We start from the raw sequence: 17,961 nt of genomic DNA, 5'->3' as shown, positions 1-17,961 counted from the left end.
ATATTTGAATGGATAAAGTGCCAAAATGAAAAAATAGAAGCACTGGATTGACTTGACGTTACAAGGTTACGCCCACTTTAAGACTATCAGATGGTTGTACTTCTTGTTCTTATGCTGATCTATGTCTAATAGGCTCTGGTGTGCTACTTTACACATTTAAATCTTAAGCTGTTTTGCCGATTACACATTGCAGGAATTGTAAAAGAAACATTCCCATTCCAATGATAAAAAAATTTAGATGATTCTGCCAAGGCACAATGGAGAGCTCTGCTGGTTAAAGAAAGGGGCTGTTCGTGGGTTTGAATCCTGATGCATTATTGTAAAAAAAATTAAATTGCATAGTTGTGCTGCTTCTCCAAATGGTTATGCAATTGCATATCAATCATTCAGCATAGAAGGGCCTTCACATTTGCTCTTCTTCAAGAAGAGCACTTTTCTAGTTTTATCTGCTTTTCGTTTTGCCCTGAAAAGAGAAAAGTTGACTCCGAGTGTCAGAGTTTCCAAGAAAAATGGACCTCTTCCTATTTGTTCACAGAGGTGAATGGGGAACGTGTGCCTGTTGTGCACGCAGCAAGTTTCGGTGCTCAAGGAATATAATTTTCAACGCCACTATGAGACTCAGCATTGTGAATACTACAACACCTTACACGGAGAACTGAGAAGACAGAAGATTGTAGTAGATAATTAACTTGAACAGGTCTTGTTCCAGGGGCTGATGGCTGCTAGCAGGTATGATCTTCTGTATCTTTCAGTCTTACTGCGGATCTGAAGAAGCCTGTCACTGAACACACTTTGTTGTTTCATCACTGTGTTGTGGAGAGGGTGTGAAGAATCCTCCATCAACTTCATCAGCTTGTGCAGCATTCATCTTTGGACAATCAGATAGTCTTTGTAATGACTGGTTGCTGTTGAACAATGGGCTTGTAGGTGGAGGTGAGAAGAACCAGATTGTGGTCAGCTCTTCCTAAAGGAGGCAGGGCAGAACAACTGTATCCATTATTCACATTTGCATAAAATAAGTCCATCATCTTATTTTCTCTGGTGGAGCAGCTGACAAACTGCTGGAATGTTGGTAGAGTTGCAGAGAGGGAGACGTTGTTGAAGTCTCTGGAGATCGCCATGAATGAGTTTGGATGCTGTGTTTGTAGCCGAACTACGACGGAGCTGATGACGTCACAGGCTGTGTCTGGTGCGGTACCAGGTATTATATAAACCGCTACCAGAATAACACAGTTAAACACTGTGTGTAAATAATATGGACAGAAGCTCATAGCTAACAGTTTGATGTCCCTTGTTCATATCTTCTCCTTGACAGTAAAATGTCCAGGATGACACCAACGCTGGTTAACCAGCATTGCAATTCCACCACCATTTAGCTTTCGGCTGTGTTTTCTACTACAGTCTGCATGGACCATTTTATAGCCCGGTACAGACACATTACAGTCATGGATGTGTTCATGCAGCCATGTCTCGGTGAAACACATAATACTGCACTCTGTATTCTTTCAGAGACCTTGTTAGCATCTCGAGCTCGTTCATTATGTTAGCTAGCGATCTCACATTACCCATTAAGAAGGTCGGGAGATATGGTTTAAATCTCCATTGCTTTCTTCGTTCTCTGACTCCCACTCTTTCCAACTTCTCAAGCTCATCTGTTTTGTTAGCTCGCAATCTCATGTTTCCCATGACGACAGTTGGGAGAAATGGTTTAAATCTCCATCGCTTTCTCCTCTGCCTCATTGCTGCTCTGTATCCTCTTCTCTTTGATATGTTGTTTCGCTGAAAATCCTGATTTGGGAGAGTTTAATCAGTTGATCCCGATTGTAGACAAGTCTTTCGTTGCCACGGAGACTCATCATAAGTCTGGAGAGAGCCAGAAATATTTAGAAAAATCTCCCTTGCAGCACACCCTCTGAACCGGTATGAAATTCTTAGAAAAAAAAAAGACCTAATTTGAGCTAAGAAGAAGACGAATTAGATATTCTTGTGCTGCTTTCTGCATAAGAACTCTCACACTTGTCATGTCCGCAGTGTGTGAGAATGTCTCTTCATAGTCTATTTCTGGTCTCTGACAAACCTTTTGCTCCAAATCGTGCTTTGTATCTGTCTGATCCATCAATGTCTTTCTTATGTGCATACATCCATCTGCCCCCAACTGTCTTTCCTGGTAAATGGGTAAGTCTAAAGGTGTCATTCTCTGCCAGTGAATGCATTTCCTCATACATTGCATTCGTCCATTGCTTTGAGTTGATGTATGTCATGGCTTCCTGGTAGGTTTGAGGAATGTCACAAACTGCTCTGTAACAAGAATCTATACATGCCTGCATTCTGTTCACTGTATCATCAGTCTCAAAGTCCTGTAGATGAACCGGCCTTCTTCTGGTTCTTGGCGGTTTCTTCCTGTTTACAGTCTCTTTGTGTTCTGCTGGCTGTGTACAATCAAACTGTTTGAGTAAAGTTTCAGGAACATCACTTTGATTTACATGACTTTCTACTTTTTCATCAATGATATTTTCTTTATTTTCAGAGACCTGTGGATGTGTACACTCAACACTGAACTGCTCTGATGTCTGAGTTTCTCTTTCTTTTGTGGTCTTGGGAATTTCACCAGCTTGTTTTTTTTTTTTAACTTTTTCTGTGTCCGGATAATACACTAGAAGAGCTGGGCTGTGTCTGTCATAGCCTAAGAAAATACCTCGCTCACACAGACTCAAGTTTACTTTTCTCTTGTTTGTAGGCAAGACAAGCTGACAACCAAATCTCTGCTATTTGGACAAGTTTGGTTCTTTGCCTGTGAACAGCTCACATGGCGTTTTCTTCTGCTGTCTGCTGTAGCACCGGTTCCTTATATAAGCTAATGTTTGACTTGCATATTTTATCTGGTAACTTATTCTCAATCAAAAGGCATCTACTCATATCACAGAGTGTTCGCCAACCTCTCTCTGCTGTGCCATTCTGGTGTGGTGTGTAGGGTGCAGATATCTCGTGCCCAATCCTATTCTTTGTTAACAGTGTTTGGAAATCTCTGCTGGTAAATTCTGTACTGTTATCTGAACGAATACACTTATCTCCTCGTAAGGTGCAACGTCAGCCAGGAATCTTTCAGTAGCTTGTAAAGTGTCACTTTTTGACTTCATGAAATACACTATACCAGTACCTAAATAGTCATTGGTAAAAGACTGTGCATATGTGTGTCCTTGCATGCTTGGTGTCAGCATAGGTCCCATTAAATCAGTGTGGACTAGTTCTAGGGGCTTCTTAGCCTTTGCATCTGGCCCTTCTTTTTTTGTTTCTTTGAATTTTCCCTGAGTACAAACTTCACAGAGGTGCTCTGGCTTCCCTGAACTCCCTTTTATCCTCATACCTTTTTACAACATCTTGTAGCTTTTGTATATCTTCAAAGTTACTGTGGCGGGCGAGGGGTGTGTAATCTTAACGGACTGAAAACGCCACCTTGGGAATTTCACCCAAGGAAATGGTAATCTGCGACCACAAAACACTAAGACACTCAGGTTCGATTCACTTTAAGGCAGGAGACTGGATCAAAGTTAAAATGTTTATTAACAATAAAAATAAAAAAACCAATAAAATGAAAACACAAGCTTTGGTGCTGGCAAGCTTACCGGCTGGGAGGCTGGCAGGACAGGAGCGGCATCCCCAATATAAGGCACACGTGAGTCACTCATGCGCACACCCAAAACGGAACAACCCACACCCAAAGTGCAGGGTTAAAGCTTGTTACACACTCCACGAGAAGCGAGATCTTTTTCCTTGTTCTTGAGGCTCCAAGAAGAAAATGAAGTCATTTTGTTCTCGCAGACGTGTTTCAAGACAGTTCTTGACACACCGGGCTGGCAGAACTTTTTTCTTGAAGGGCTGTATCGTGTGATTGGTCGGACATTTGAGGTGGGCGTCGTTAACACAGAGAAAGCATGAAGTGGGGTTGCTGCTTCCCTGTGTTTGCTGTTGTCGGCAAAACGGATTGTTTTGATTAAACAGCTGATTGAGGTGGTGAGAAAGTACGAACATTTTTACATGTGGCATTAAAACACTCGGACCCAGCCGCGTGCACGACCCGCCCTGCCGCGGATGAAGTTGCTGTTAAATATGAAACTAGAAAAAGCACTCGGAGAGCGGAAACCTCCGCCAAGCACAATATTAAAGAATCCTTTTAAAAAATTCCTGGATCCAAACGGTGATCCGGATCACCACCAAAATTTAATTAGTTTTTCATTTTTACATTTTCAACTACTCTTGAAATATTTATAAAAATCCGTCCGTAACCTTTTGAGTTATCTTGAGCAAAAAAAAGCTGGGAAAAACATAACCTCCTCGGCTGAGGTAACAACCTGGTTCGTTGCACATGAAAGCAGACATCGCCCCCTCGCAGTGATTCCTCCCCACTGCAGACGTGCTTCTCGTGCAGTATGTATGGACCTGACGAACTAGACGTTTTCTCTTGTTCTTGCAGCCTCGGGAACAAGAACTCAGTTCTTGCTTCTCGTGGAGGATGTAACAAGCTTTACACTGCATACAGACACAAAAGGGGGATGCCACTGCCAACAAAGCCCAGCGACCACTGCCCAACTTCCCCAGCACCTAAAGAAATAAAAGAAATAAATTAAACAAATAAAATAGTTCTTCTAAAGTAAAAGTTTCTGCAATAAAAACTTAAAATTAAAATTCCAAGTTAAGAAAATAGCTCCTCACAAGCCCCAGTCCTTTTTGGGGCTACTCTGCAGCAATCAATGAAATTGCAGCGATTTAAGAGGAAGCTAAAACACAGGCAAAGCAGCAGAAGAGTTTGAGGTCTTGGCCTGGAAAACCAGGAAGGAGGTGGAAGTAGGTGGAGACTTTGTTGTCTGCATGCTGAACTTGCAGCTGCAATCCCCTTTTATAGGGCTATCTCATGCTGTTAAAGTGACAGGACCTATAAGTGAAGCAACATGTTCCTCCTGCTACATTACAATGACCCAAAATTTCATGTTAGGTTTTTATATCATGATCTACTTTACATTGATCATCAGTACTCACTTCAACAGTTGGTAAGTAGTACAAGTTGCCACTTTCATGAATGTCAAACCTGCTACCGTCCTTGGTAACTATGGCACTGTCTCGTCTTTTGAATCTGCCAGTTCTACCGAGTGGATCTCGGCCTGGAATGAGTTGTCAACGCTTTCAAATTTCCCAATGTCGTTTATAATATGGCATATAGCTCATGCATCTACCATAATGCCTTTCATATTTACGTTGTCTGGAGGTCTTTCATCCTTTCTGTGCTTTGCCTTGAAGAGATGATCTTGTTTGCTTACTTGTTCATCAGCAACCTTGCCGGCTCCATCTCTTTTCTCCTTTTTCTTACATAGGGATTCTTGGTGCGTGTTGTTTCTGCAAAAACTACACCAGACTTTTCGAAAACAGTTCCTTGTCTTGTGTCCTTTAATTCCACACTTGTAACATGTCACACTGGTGTCTACACTTTTCTTGGACATGGCTTGGGTCTTGATGAAGCTTTGCCTTTGTTTGTTTTGTGAAATTGTCTTTAGCTTTCTCTGGGCATATTTATTTGAACTGCATGAAGTGAATTACCTGTGTCTGCGTTGGCTCTGTCCATCTGGTGTATCGCCATTACTATCAAGATCTGCACACATGTCGCAACAGTGACATCATCAGTAATCGACAGCTGTAACTCATAACAATTTACAAATTAAGAGTAAGAGTGTAACAATGACATTCAGGATATAACACTTACTCACACCGAGCAGGCCGGTGCAGCTGAGCAGTGCGCATGCTCAGTTTTCAAGTGCGCAGTTGGTTTTTAAGCGCATCCCTTTTGGAACTATATAAACAAAAACCACAGCCTATTAATCTGCCTGAAAGAACGCATCAGTGTTGTTTTATACACGCCAAAGTTATTTATATTTTAAAAGCACAATTATAAGCAAAATTTTCTTTTTTTTTTTTCCTTTTTTTAACCGCTGCCATCCATTTTCAGTTTTGCACTTTGTAATTGGATGTAGGCCTAGAACTTATCAGTAGCCTACACAAAAGGCAATTTAAAAATAAATAGCAACATTGCTCAATACGTTTTTTTTTTTTGTTTGTTTTCTTTTAAAGGAGTCATCACCTGGAAATTGCACTTTTTCGAGTTAAAACGTGCGTATTAGCGTTGGGCGGAAGTGGTAACATCCCCGGAAGCCTTTCTGTTGAAGATGGCCGGGTTTTTATGTCTGGACGCTTTGTTCGCAGCAAAACTGCCTGCAACACCGAAGTCTCGCAAACGCATTTCTTTTATTTTCTCCCCGGGATGTCGAAATCCCGGGGAGCTATTTGCATTAACCAGCTCCTTTTCCAGCCTAAATACACCTGCTGGACCTGCCTCAGTTGCTATTAGCAACAAGCTGTGTGAAGACGTGCGAGCAGCGATCATGTCACTGCTCGGTTGTCTGTTACCAAAACCAACATCGGCAGGTTTTTTTCTCTCCCTTCAGTAGTTTTTGGAAGACATTATTTTTTTGCTGATAATGCACCTGCATCTCTGCCGGTTGTGGCCTGTTTGTGCCAAACATTTTGCTAACATTTGGGAAAATACCAAGGGAAGATGGCATCAACCCGGTTGGAAAGAGGGGGGATTGCAACTTCAAGCGGCTCAGCATCAATGCAGTCGGTAAGTGTCACTACTGCTACAAAGTTCTGCTTTGTTGTGACTGACGTGACTTAAACTGATGACGATAAGGCTAATGCTAACGGCTATCCTAACGGGACGAGCCGGAAGGTTTAACATTCTGCGGCGTATAAATGAGCCCCAGGTTTTATTTTCTTATATCTATCCTATGCTCTGCCACGTAAATGTTTGTAAATGACTTCTCTTTTATTTTTCACGCCTGCTACCACACAGTAAGTACTCATGAAGGATGTAGCTTGCTTTCCCCAACATGACATGCAGTTGTAATAATCAATTATAATTTAACAAGGTGACCATCATGTAGTCTTATATTGGCACCTATTGGAAATCGGCAGGGAGGACATTTTATTTCCGAACCAGAATGCAAACTTTTTAGTTATGACATCTTCACGTCATGTTTGTAAAACGGGAGCTGTGCAGGATTTAATATCTGCAGCTGCAGCCTCTGTGGATATGGAGGTCTGACTCCTGGTATGATGGATCTGAAAGATACGTTTTATTTTATCTACATGCAGTGGTGTTGGAGCAGACTGACCCTACAATGCAGGCAACAACTGGAACACAACTGTCATCAAGGACTTTCCACCCTCGCTTCAGAAATACAGGTTTGTTGTTTGTTTCATTAATTTTACATACAGAAAATGATAAATCAAACACATATACATTCTTAATGGAAGCTAAGAGGCACTTTTATTGCTTGTTCTGATGTCAGTATCTGGTTCTGTGCAGAAAAGGAACCCAGATGACAGCAGTGAAGGCCAGTCTGGACAAAGATGATGATGATGATGAAGAGTGCTGTGGAGGCTTGCTCATCCGGCTCCAGAACCACAAGAGTCCACATAAAACCCAGAAAACTCAGCTACTGTGTAAACAGAATCAATAACTAAGAGTGAAAATGATCATTTTTATTTTATTACATAGAAAATGAGCATTGGTTTCATTTCTGTACACTAATAAAGATAGTGTTTTAAAGAGCTGTATTTTTTTTTACTTCAGCCTTACATTTTACATTCAGAAGTCCGATGCATAAATGTGTAAATATTAGAGTTGTGTATTTACTTTAATTCAATTGCTATTGTCCTAAGTGACTGCAGCAAAGTTACTATTTGTTATATGTAATATGAAATGGAAAGAACATAAATAATCAGTTATTTTTCAGTTATTTGCCATTTGATTAGCTTTATTTCTGAATTTTTGGGCATTGAAGAGAAACTTGCCTCTCAGTCCCTCCGACAGGTAAATGTACATAATCCTGCTTATAAATGTTTCCTGCATTTTTTAATGAAAAAGCATTGAAGCAGACTGGTTCCATGCTTCCACAACAGGATGTTAGGTCAGAAGGAGCAGTTTGGACCTGCTTTATCCTTTTCAGCACCTAAGGAATTGAAAAGAGAAATTTTATTTTCTAAGCACAGTAATAATATCTTGCTGTCTATTTCTGTTGGCATGTGCAGCTTAACAAACAATTAGACCAACATAATAGATGTTAAGTGATGCTGGAATATATAAAACACGAGATATTAGCAGGAAGCCTGATCAATGATACAGGATATTTGGCTTCATGTTATTTATCTGTACAGTAACACAGCACCCCACATCAGTTGTTCCATCAACCAGAGATCTGTCATGTTGACATAACATTTTTCCACACTCCTGGCTAAAACAGGAAATCTAAATAAGTTAATTAATTTAGAAAAACACTTGACGGTAAATAAAACCTCATTAAAAAGCACAGCTTCGTGAAACTCCGTGTGGTTAAAATGTGTGTGTGCTTATCTGGGTGCAGACCGGCCAGCAGCTGAACATTGACTGTACTGACTGGTTCAGTCAACATCCGTTTCATTTTTTACATCTGTAACTTCGGATTGTGTTACATTTATTGTTTAAAAAACGGTCCAACATAGGATAAAACTGAGACGTATTAACATCAACGACATGCCTCATTGTCAACATGCTATCTGAACAGGCAAGGCAAGCAGACATTAAAATGACGACTTTACCATTCAGAGACAGTTTGTTGTAAACGTGCTCCTTCCACCATCTCGGTATCTTCTCTCTCAGGCTCAGAGTCCGGTTCAAACATCAATACTGAATTCAGAAAGCTGCTGCTGTCGGGTTAGCTGCTATCACTAGCCGCTAATGTTTTTAGCATGGAGACTACTGGCCTCACCCCCCTTCAGACTCCGGACTTCCAGCGATTAATCAGCCATAGACATCATATATACGTATATCATATATACGTATATGATGTCTATGCAGCGCGCGGACCACAATGTGTTAAACCCCGCCCACGTTGAGGCACGCCGCAGTCTGCACACTGCAGCCAGGAGCTTCTCGCTCGCTGGGGAGAGACGACGCTACAGAAAAAGGATCAGCTAAAGACTTTCTTTGAGTGTGTTTTGTTTTGTCGACGGAAAGCTCGTCGGAAGAGGTGGTGAGACTTTTCCCCTTTGTGTGATATGTTTGGTTTTGAGACTCGTTTCACTTTTCCATGTACCAGTAAGATCTGAGCTTTGATTGTAGTTTCAGGGAAAGCAGATACTGTTTAATGATTGCATATAATCCTTTTAAAGGAAATAATCTATACATCTATATATATATATATGAAATGAAATTAAATAAAATTAAATGAAAAATACTTTTTAATCCCTTGGTTGTTTCATCACTGTGTTGTGGAGAGGGTGTGAAGAATCCTACATCATCTTCATCAACTTGTGCAGCATTCTTCTTTGGACAATCAGCTCCAGTGGCTCCAGAGTTACTCCAAGCACAGATTCAGCTTTCTTGATCAGTTTGTTGATTCTCTTCAAGTCTCTGGTTCTGATGCTACTACTCCAGCAGATGGCTGCAAAACCGACTGCACTCTCCACAGCAGACTTATAGAAGATATGCAACATCTTGGTGCAGACGTTAAAAGATCTCAACTTCCTTAAGAAGTATAGTCTGCTCTGACCTTTCTTGTAGATGTAGTATAGCAGTGTTGCATTTCCAGTCCAGTTTGTTGTCCAGCTGAACTCCAAGGTACTTGTATTCCTCCACCACCTCCACCTCCTCTCCCAGGATGGAAACAGTGCTTTGTTTATTCTTGTTCCTCCTGAAGTCAATCATCTCTTTTGTTTTGCTGGTATTTAATATAAGATGATTGTCACCGCAGCATTTAACAAACTGACTGACCAGTTCTCTGTACTCTACTTTTTGTCCATCACTGATACACCCCACAACTGCAGAGTCATCAGAGTATTTCTGCAGATGGCAGGACTCAGAGTTGTACTGGAAGTTTGAGGTGTACAGTGTGAAGAGGAATGGCCAGAGTACAGTTCCTTGTGGTGCACCAGTGCTGCTGACCTCCATCTCAGACACACAATCGTTCAGTCTCACAAACTGAGGTCTGTTTGTGAGGTAGTCATAGATCCAGATAGTTCAGATGAGAGTGTGCTCTCTGGAGCAGGTATATGATGGCATCTTCAACCCCAAGTCCATTATCATATGCAAACTGTAATGGGTCCTGAAAGGTGTTTACTTGCTTAATGAGGTGAGCCAGTAAGAGTCTCTCCAGGACTTTCATGATGTGAGATGTCAGGGCAACTGGTCTGTAGTCACTTGGTTCAGCTGGTTGTGTTTTTTAGGCACTGGAACAAGGCAGGAGGTTTTCCACAGCACTGGGGCTCTATTTGGTCTCAGACTGGTGTTGAAAGGTGCTAGAGAATCGGACATACTTGTTTTGAGCAGGTGTTGAGAACTCTGGGACTGACACCATCTGGACCAGCAGCCTTGTTCTGGTTTAGTTTCTCAAGTTGCTTCATAACCTCATTGCAGGACACAAACAAGGTGGAGGTCTCAGGATGTCCTGATGTGGAGGAAGATGAAGCTGTGTTGTGATCCATGACTGAGCTGCAGGGTGACAGATTGGAGGCGTAACAGGAAAGCAGTGGGCTTATGGAGGGTGTGTGGTCTGTTGGGCTGGAGGTAGGGGGTGAACTGAACCTGTTGAAGAATATGTTCAGCTCATTCGCTCTGTCCACACCTCCATCAGGCTGGTCCCCCTTTAACTTGAAGCCAGTGATCTTCTTCATTCCAGACCACACATCCCTCACGTTATTCTGCTAGAGCTGACTTTCTAACATCTCCCTGTAGTCCTCCTTGCACTTCTTCGTTTGTATTTTAAGTTGTTTTTGTGTTGCCCTCAATAACTCCCTGTCTCCATCCCCGAATGTTTTCTTTTTGATGTTCAGCAGCTTTTTCAGGTCACTGGTGATCCAGGGTTTGTTATTGGGGAAGCACCTCACTGTTCTTGCTGGGACGATGCTGTCCACACAGAAGTTTATGTAATCTGTCACACACTCAGTCATGGCTTTGATGTCGTCTCAATGAGGTTCACAGAGGACGTTCCAGTCTGTAGCCTCCAAGCCTCCTCTAAGAGCATCTTCAGCTTCAGCAGACCAGATTTGGATAGTCTTTGTGATGACTGATTGCTGCTGAACGATGGGCTTGTAGGTGGAGGTAAAAAGAAGCAGATTATGGTCAGATCTTCCAGAAGGAGGCAGGGCAGAACAACTGTATCCATTTTTCATATTTGCATGAAATAAGTCCAACATCTTATTTTCTCTGGTGGAGCAGCGGACAAACTGTTGAAATGTTGGTAGAGTTGCAGAGAAGGAGACGTTGTTAAAGTCTCCGGAGATCACCATGAATGGGTTTGGATGCTGTGTTTGTAGCTTAGCTACGACGGAGCTGATGACGTCACAGGCTGTGTCTGGTGCGGTACCAGGTATTATATAAACCAGAATACCACAGGTAAACTCTCTGGGTAAATAATATGGACGGAAGCTCATAGCGAACAGTTCGATGTCCCTTGTGCATATGTTCTCCTTGACAGTAACATGTTCAGGATGACACCAACGCTGGTTAACCAGCACTGCAATTCCACCACCCTTTAGCTTTCCGCTGTGTTGTCTACTGCGGCCTGCACGGACCGTTTTAAAGCCTGGTACAGACACATTACTTTCAGGGATGTGTTCATGCAGCCATGTCTTGGTGAACAACATAATACTGCACTCTCTGTATTCTTTCTGAGACCTTGTTAGCATCTCGAGCTCGTTCGTTATGTTAGCTAGCGATCTCACATTACCCATTAAGAAGGTTGGGAGATATGGTTTAAATCTCCATTGCTTTCTTCGTTCTCTGACTCCCACTCTGCATCCTCTTCTCTTTCTTTTTTAACTCCATCGGGATTTGATGTGTTGATCGCTGCTAATCCTGATTTGGGAGAGGTTAATCAGTTGATCCCCATTGTAAACAAGTCTCATCATAACAAGCCTTGAAAGAGCCAAAAACTATGCTGAAAAATCTTCCTTTCAGCACACCCTCCGATCTGGCATGAAATCCTCAGAAAAAGACGTCATTTGAGATAATATCTATGAGAGAAGTCTTTGTACTTTAAAAAAAAAAAAAAAAGATAGCAAGTCAGAGCTACTACAATTTGCTGCCAACAGACGGCGCAATCTCGAATGGAATAAGTAAAGTAGTAAGTACTCAGTACTCAAATAAATGCAGCACTAAGATCAAGCAAGATAAGTACAGACAGAAGTCCTTTGTCTGAGGCCATAAGAAGGTCATTAGTAACTTTCACCAATGCCATTTCAGTGCTATGATGAGCTCTAAATCCTGACTGGAACTCTTCATATAAATTATTTCTGCTCAGGTGTGCAATTATTTCTGCTCTGGTGTTCCAAAGAAGCGGAACAAAATATGTTCAAGTTGAAGGGGTTAAAAATGTACAAAACTGTAAAAGGATTAGGATGTTTTAGATGCTATTCCAAAACATAGGGACAGGCTCGTTTTACACGTTGTCGTGACTTCAATCAGTATACCAACAGGGAGCTTTAACATTCAAAAAAAGACCTTAGCATTAAATAATTAAACCAAGGGGGGAACCAATGTGTACATATGCAAAGGGAGCCTTAGCATATATCAATGTTTTAAACGTGTTGATGTATAGCACCAGAGTAGCTTTGTAAATAACCCTAAGTACTCTCTCAAGATAATGTTTTATTTTAGCCAATTTGTCTGTCTTTGCCATCAGCTACGGTTAACTTTCCGTTCATGCTTTTATTTTGAAAATACTTCCCCCCATCAGTGTGGTGCAACCTAATTTAACGGCAATGAAAAGACGGTAAAGAAAGAAAGGTGTTTGTTATGTACTTCCAGATGAAACTTTTTTTTTTCCTTTCTTTTTTTTTTTTTATGATTAGCAGCCCCCTTGTTAGAGAAACGAGGTATGCTGAACACGTTAATAATAGGACTATTTGAATGTTTTTAGTGCCACATCGATAAATTTTATGAGTTTACTAACAGATTTAAATGTACGGTAAAGAATGTAAGAGTGTAGATTGTAGTTTATATGCCTTTTTCTGTGTATTTCCCCAGCTTTTAGGGCGAATTTACCGGTGTACTGTCATTAAACCTAAAAATCATCAGTTCAGTTTCATGCTTGGGTCTGTTGGGCCAAATTCAATTCAGTCTTCAACACTGAATATGAAAAAATTTAAAATGCCCAAGGCGTCAAACGAAGAGGAAGATGACCTGATTAATGAAGAACGTCTATCTGATGAACTTTTGAATTTAAAAGTGAATTAATATATGCAAAATTCACCTGCTGACAAAAAAGGATTATGATGTATTGACTATATTATTAAGAATAATGACTCAAATGTCTTTTCAACACAGGTACAGGAAGTAAGGGCACTTTGCAAACAGTGCGGTGAGGACAGAAAAGGCTGAAAAATAGATCTTGTCCTTAGACTGTGGGAGAAGATGTGAAATAAATCAAACTATAACAAAGTGTTTAAAAGGTTTGTGGTGCCTTGGATACATTTAAGAAAAGCTTATCTGAAAATTAATTTTACTTTGACTACTTTTGATGTGGTCTTCCAATTGGTTGTGCATCATCATAGTAATACGTTTCTGTACAAGTTAAAAATGTCCATATAATACTTGTCATGGAATGTTTTTTGGTCCATTGAAGACTTTCGTTAGTTTTTTGGTCTGTTGTCTTACAGGTGGGGGAATTGTAATCACTTGTCCATGTGGAGTTGTGTACTCTGTGAAATTCAACCTTAGAGCGGAGAGTCCATGTGAATTTGTCAATAAGTTGCTCTCTGGAAGCACTTTCCTAATGTAATAGTGTATTACTGTGCGCGGGGACTGGCATTGCATACTAACTGCAGGCAGCCAGGAATCTTTAGACCTTTTCTTGGAAGGAAACTGGATCAAACCCCACAGAACATCCAACAGGTCTGAGGGCAAGGTTGTTGTAAACATGCCGTGGCGGAGAAGCTCCAAGATGCCAGCTGACAAGGACGATCACCCACTTACTGGATCCTCGCAACATTTTGCCTTAAATGATGTGTTCCATCGGGGCAACAGCAAAGACAGAACAGACGTTCTAAGAAAGCTTGGGCTTGTGCTGAGCTTGCTGGACTTGTCAACAGCCAGTGTGTGAAGCAACTGTTCTCCAGAGTGAGGAAAAACAATTACTTTTTTAATATGTCAACCCATATATTTCTACAAAGAAACATACTCCACCACTACAATATGGCAAAAAACCAAAAGACTCTGGTCCAGTACAGCCAGATTGTTCCTTCATCTGTGAAGATGCAGATTCACATCCATGGGAGGGTTGTCTTGGGTATGCTTTTCTATTAAATGTTCAAGTGTTTTGTTTTTTCTTTTGTTTTTTTCTCATCTCAATTTGCACAAAAGTAAAATAAAAAATTCCTCAGCTCCTGCCCAAGCTGGGACACAAAAGGGAACCTCTGCCAATGACCAAGAAGAACCGCAAGTGTACTGCAACCGCGAATGTACATTGGTTCAGCTATCCCAACAGGGGAAGCAGTGAGTAAAATAATGTACTGCAGCTGCTTTTGTGTAAAAAGAAGAGGAAGGAATGACAGAAGATAAGAAAAGAAGTGGTTTGTGGCTGGTGTTCTCATTTTTCATTGTTTCATTTCAATAGAGCACAGGAGATGCATACCTGTAAGTGTTTTGACTGATGGTTTTCTAAATAGAGACAAAATCATGACTTTGCTGTATACGGTTTCTTTTAAACAGCCATGAGATGCTAATTGTATTAGCATGTCTATGAGAATTCCCACTTTGTGTTAGCATTGAGCTAGCGTCATTTGTGGATATATTTTGATTTGATTGTTGACTTATTTTGCTATCCTCAGTTCTGTATGATGTAAAAATAAGTGCTGTATTTGCAACTAAGGCATGTTTGATCTGTTAGTTTTACAGTAACTTCAAGAGAAGGCTAATAAATCATCTAACATCATCAAGAAGTCTCATCCCTTCTCTATGAGGAGAAAAATTCTGTGAAAAATAACCATTTTTTAGTGGTTAAACATTATTTTCTCGTAATCACCTACCCAGGTACTGACTTTTAAAGAGTTTTCTTTTTTCTTCTACTACCTGTCCCAGGTCCTGGATAAGACCAAGAGTGCAAGAGACTACATAGCAATGGTGGACAAAACTATTTGGACTCGTTTGGACTTTTGGAGTCTGGGTTTAGGACAAGATGTTGATGGGATGGTAGGTATAGTGAATGTGTTGTGATAATTAATCTTAAATGTTATAGTGTTTGAAAATTCAGCCTTGTGTTATTATACTTTACTCGATCCTCAATAGTTGTTTCAAGGTTATTGAGAAAGGAAACTCTCAAAAAACTGTGACTTTATGAGTGAAGTTGAAAAAAGTCATGGAGCTGAGGAAGCCTTTAATGTTTTACTTTCAGTTCAGAATTGACTATTAATCGTTTTGTGCAGAAATTATGGATGTTTAGAGTTTAAAGGTGTTTGTGTGTTTTGAGGAGCAATAAATCAAGAGTTTGCCATTTATGTTTCTTGATAAAATGTTGTCTATATTATGTGTGTTGCATTACAATGATACAGTCATTTCAATCTCTGAGAGCCTTTCAAATGTGCCCGAGGGACCATGGTTAGATGTCTAGCATGGCAACTGACCTGAGACTATGCACTCCTTGAGTTGTGTGAACTGAGCTGAAATACATTTTGAAGGCCACAGCAGTTATTACTATTACTATTATCCACCAATATTTTGGTGGAACCTGGGTTTAATATAGGAAATATTTTATATTGTGATATAATTTTACATATAATACCAGTAAAGCATTGATCAACAACAGGTACATTTGATTGTTGAACTTTATTTCCAAGAGACAACTAATGTTACAGGCAGCAGTTTTGTTCAGTCGCCACATATAAATGGGAGCATTTTTCTTTAAAAAAAAAAAAGAAATCTTTAAACAAGAGTGTTCATATCCTTAAATCAAAATAACTAATCTTCTCCCAAATTATAAAAAATGTACATGACGAGCCTTAATTTAATCATCTCAGGATACACTCCCGAATCGGGTAGGTGGCAGTTTTACATGTGGTAACTTGTAAAGTGTGAAGAAAAAGACAGAGATGGTGGCGGCAATAGTCATAAGGTCAAAATCATAGAAATCATATATACGTAGACGCCTCATTGAGCGCTGGCGAGTGAACCAGAGGCATTGTCGTATTGGATGGGTCTCCACTTTTGAGTCTTGCTGCAGAGTCAACGTAGTTTCCTCACATAACTGTTTTCTGTGGAATAACGTGTATATATTTCACACAAACAAAACACTTTTCTACGTTACTGGTTTATAAATAATGTTAACACAGTGAATTATCTACTAAATGTAAATGATAAATTTTACTCATATGAGATGTTTTTGGAAAAATATGATATGGATGTTTCACAAAAAGAGTTTTACATGGTAGCATAATTACCTCCACCTGTTTTTACCGGCTTTATCTGTTTGTGTTCAAGATAACTAAAGTTATGGACAGATTTTCATGAAATTTTCAGGACTTGTTGGAAATGTGAAAAGGAAGAACTCTTTTGATTTTGGTTGTGATCCAGATCACCGTTTGGATCCAGGAACTTTTTAAAGACCTTGGCAGTGGTTTGCGCTCTTTGTTTTTCTGGGTAACTTTTGAATTGCAAAACTTTGATACAATACTTTATATTCAGACTTTGTACAACTGTATCTCTATATTGATCAATTAAAATATGCAAATAAAAGAAAGTCAACCTTAGTCAAGAGAGAGCAGCAACTATTCCCGTATTTTGTTCAGCATATGGTTGCAATAACCAGCGAAATATTGAAAGCAGGTCGTGTGGAATTACATTTCACAAGGTTGAATCATAATTCATTTGACCAGATAAAAAAGATAGACAAATCCAAATGCATCAATAAACAATAAATATGTCTTAGTTAAATAGCATATTAAAACATTTTAGCATAAAAGCATGTAGTTTCTAATATTTCGCAGGAATCTGTATCATATCAACATCTCTGTCCTTTGTAAGAAACCAAACTGAGAAAAATCAGGAAGAAATTCGTGAAATTATTGTTGTGATTGGGCCTACACCTTACAAATAAATGCATGGGAGGCAAGGGACATGGGAGACCCATCAAAGATGGCGGCGATGGGACGTCAGCTCGTATAGGCCATAGACATCATATATACGTAGACGCCTCATTGAGCGCTGGAGAGTGAACCAGCGTCGCCGCCATATTGGATGGGTCTCCGCTGTCGAGTTTTGCTGCAGCGTCAATGTAGTTTCCCCACAAAACTCTTTTGTGGAACAACCCATATATATTACACTAAAAAAACACTTTTCTACATAATTGGTTGATAAATAATATTAACACAGTGAATAATCTCCTGAATGCAAGTGAATTGTTAGAATTATTATGATATTATTATTAGAATTATTCCTGCACATCCAGAACATATATATATATATATATATATATATATATATATATATATATATATATATATATATATATATATAAAATGCAATGTTACTTCTGAGTGCTATATTTTATTATTAAACCTACATAAAATGAAACATCCTGGGTCTAATGTCTTGCTGTTCTGTATACAGCAAAATTTGGATTGTCTTCATTAAATCTTACTCCAAGGTTTTTGGAAAGTTAACAGCCCTTGTGTACTAGGAAATGTCCCTCGGCAGTCTAAACCTATCGCAGCATAACAAAGGGATAGTTAGATAGCTAGTGATCCCCAACTATTGGACTTATCAAAATATTTTAACTTAAAAGCACGTTGTTTTTTAATGTTTTACAGTGATCTGTATCATAACAATATCTCTGCCCTTTGTAACAAACCAAACTGTGAGGAAAAACAGGTAAAAATCCGTGG

This window comes from Telmatherina bonti (assembly GCF_933228915.1).
Source record: "Telmatherina bonti genome assembly, chromosome: 2".
NCBI lineage: Eukaryota > Metazoa > Chordata > Actinopteri > Atheriniformes > Telmatherinidae > Telmatherina > Telmatherina bonti.
The sequence above is the reverse complement of the archived record's forward strand: the minus strand, read 5'-3'. Positions refer to the sequence as shown.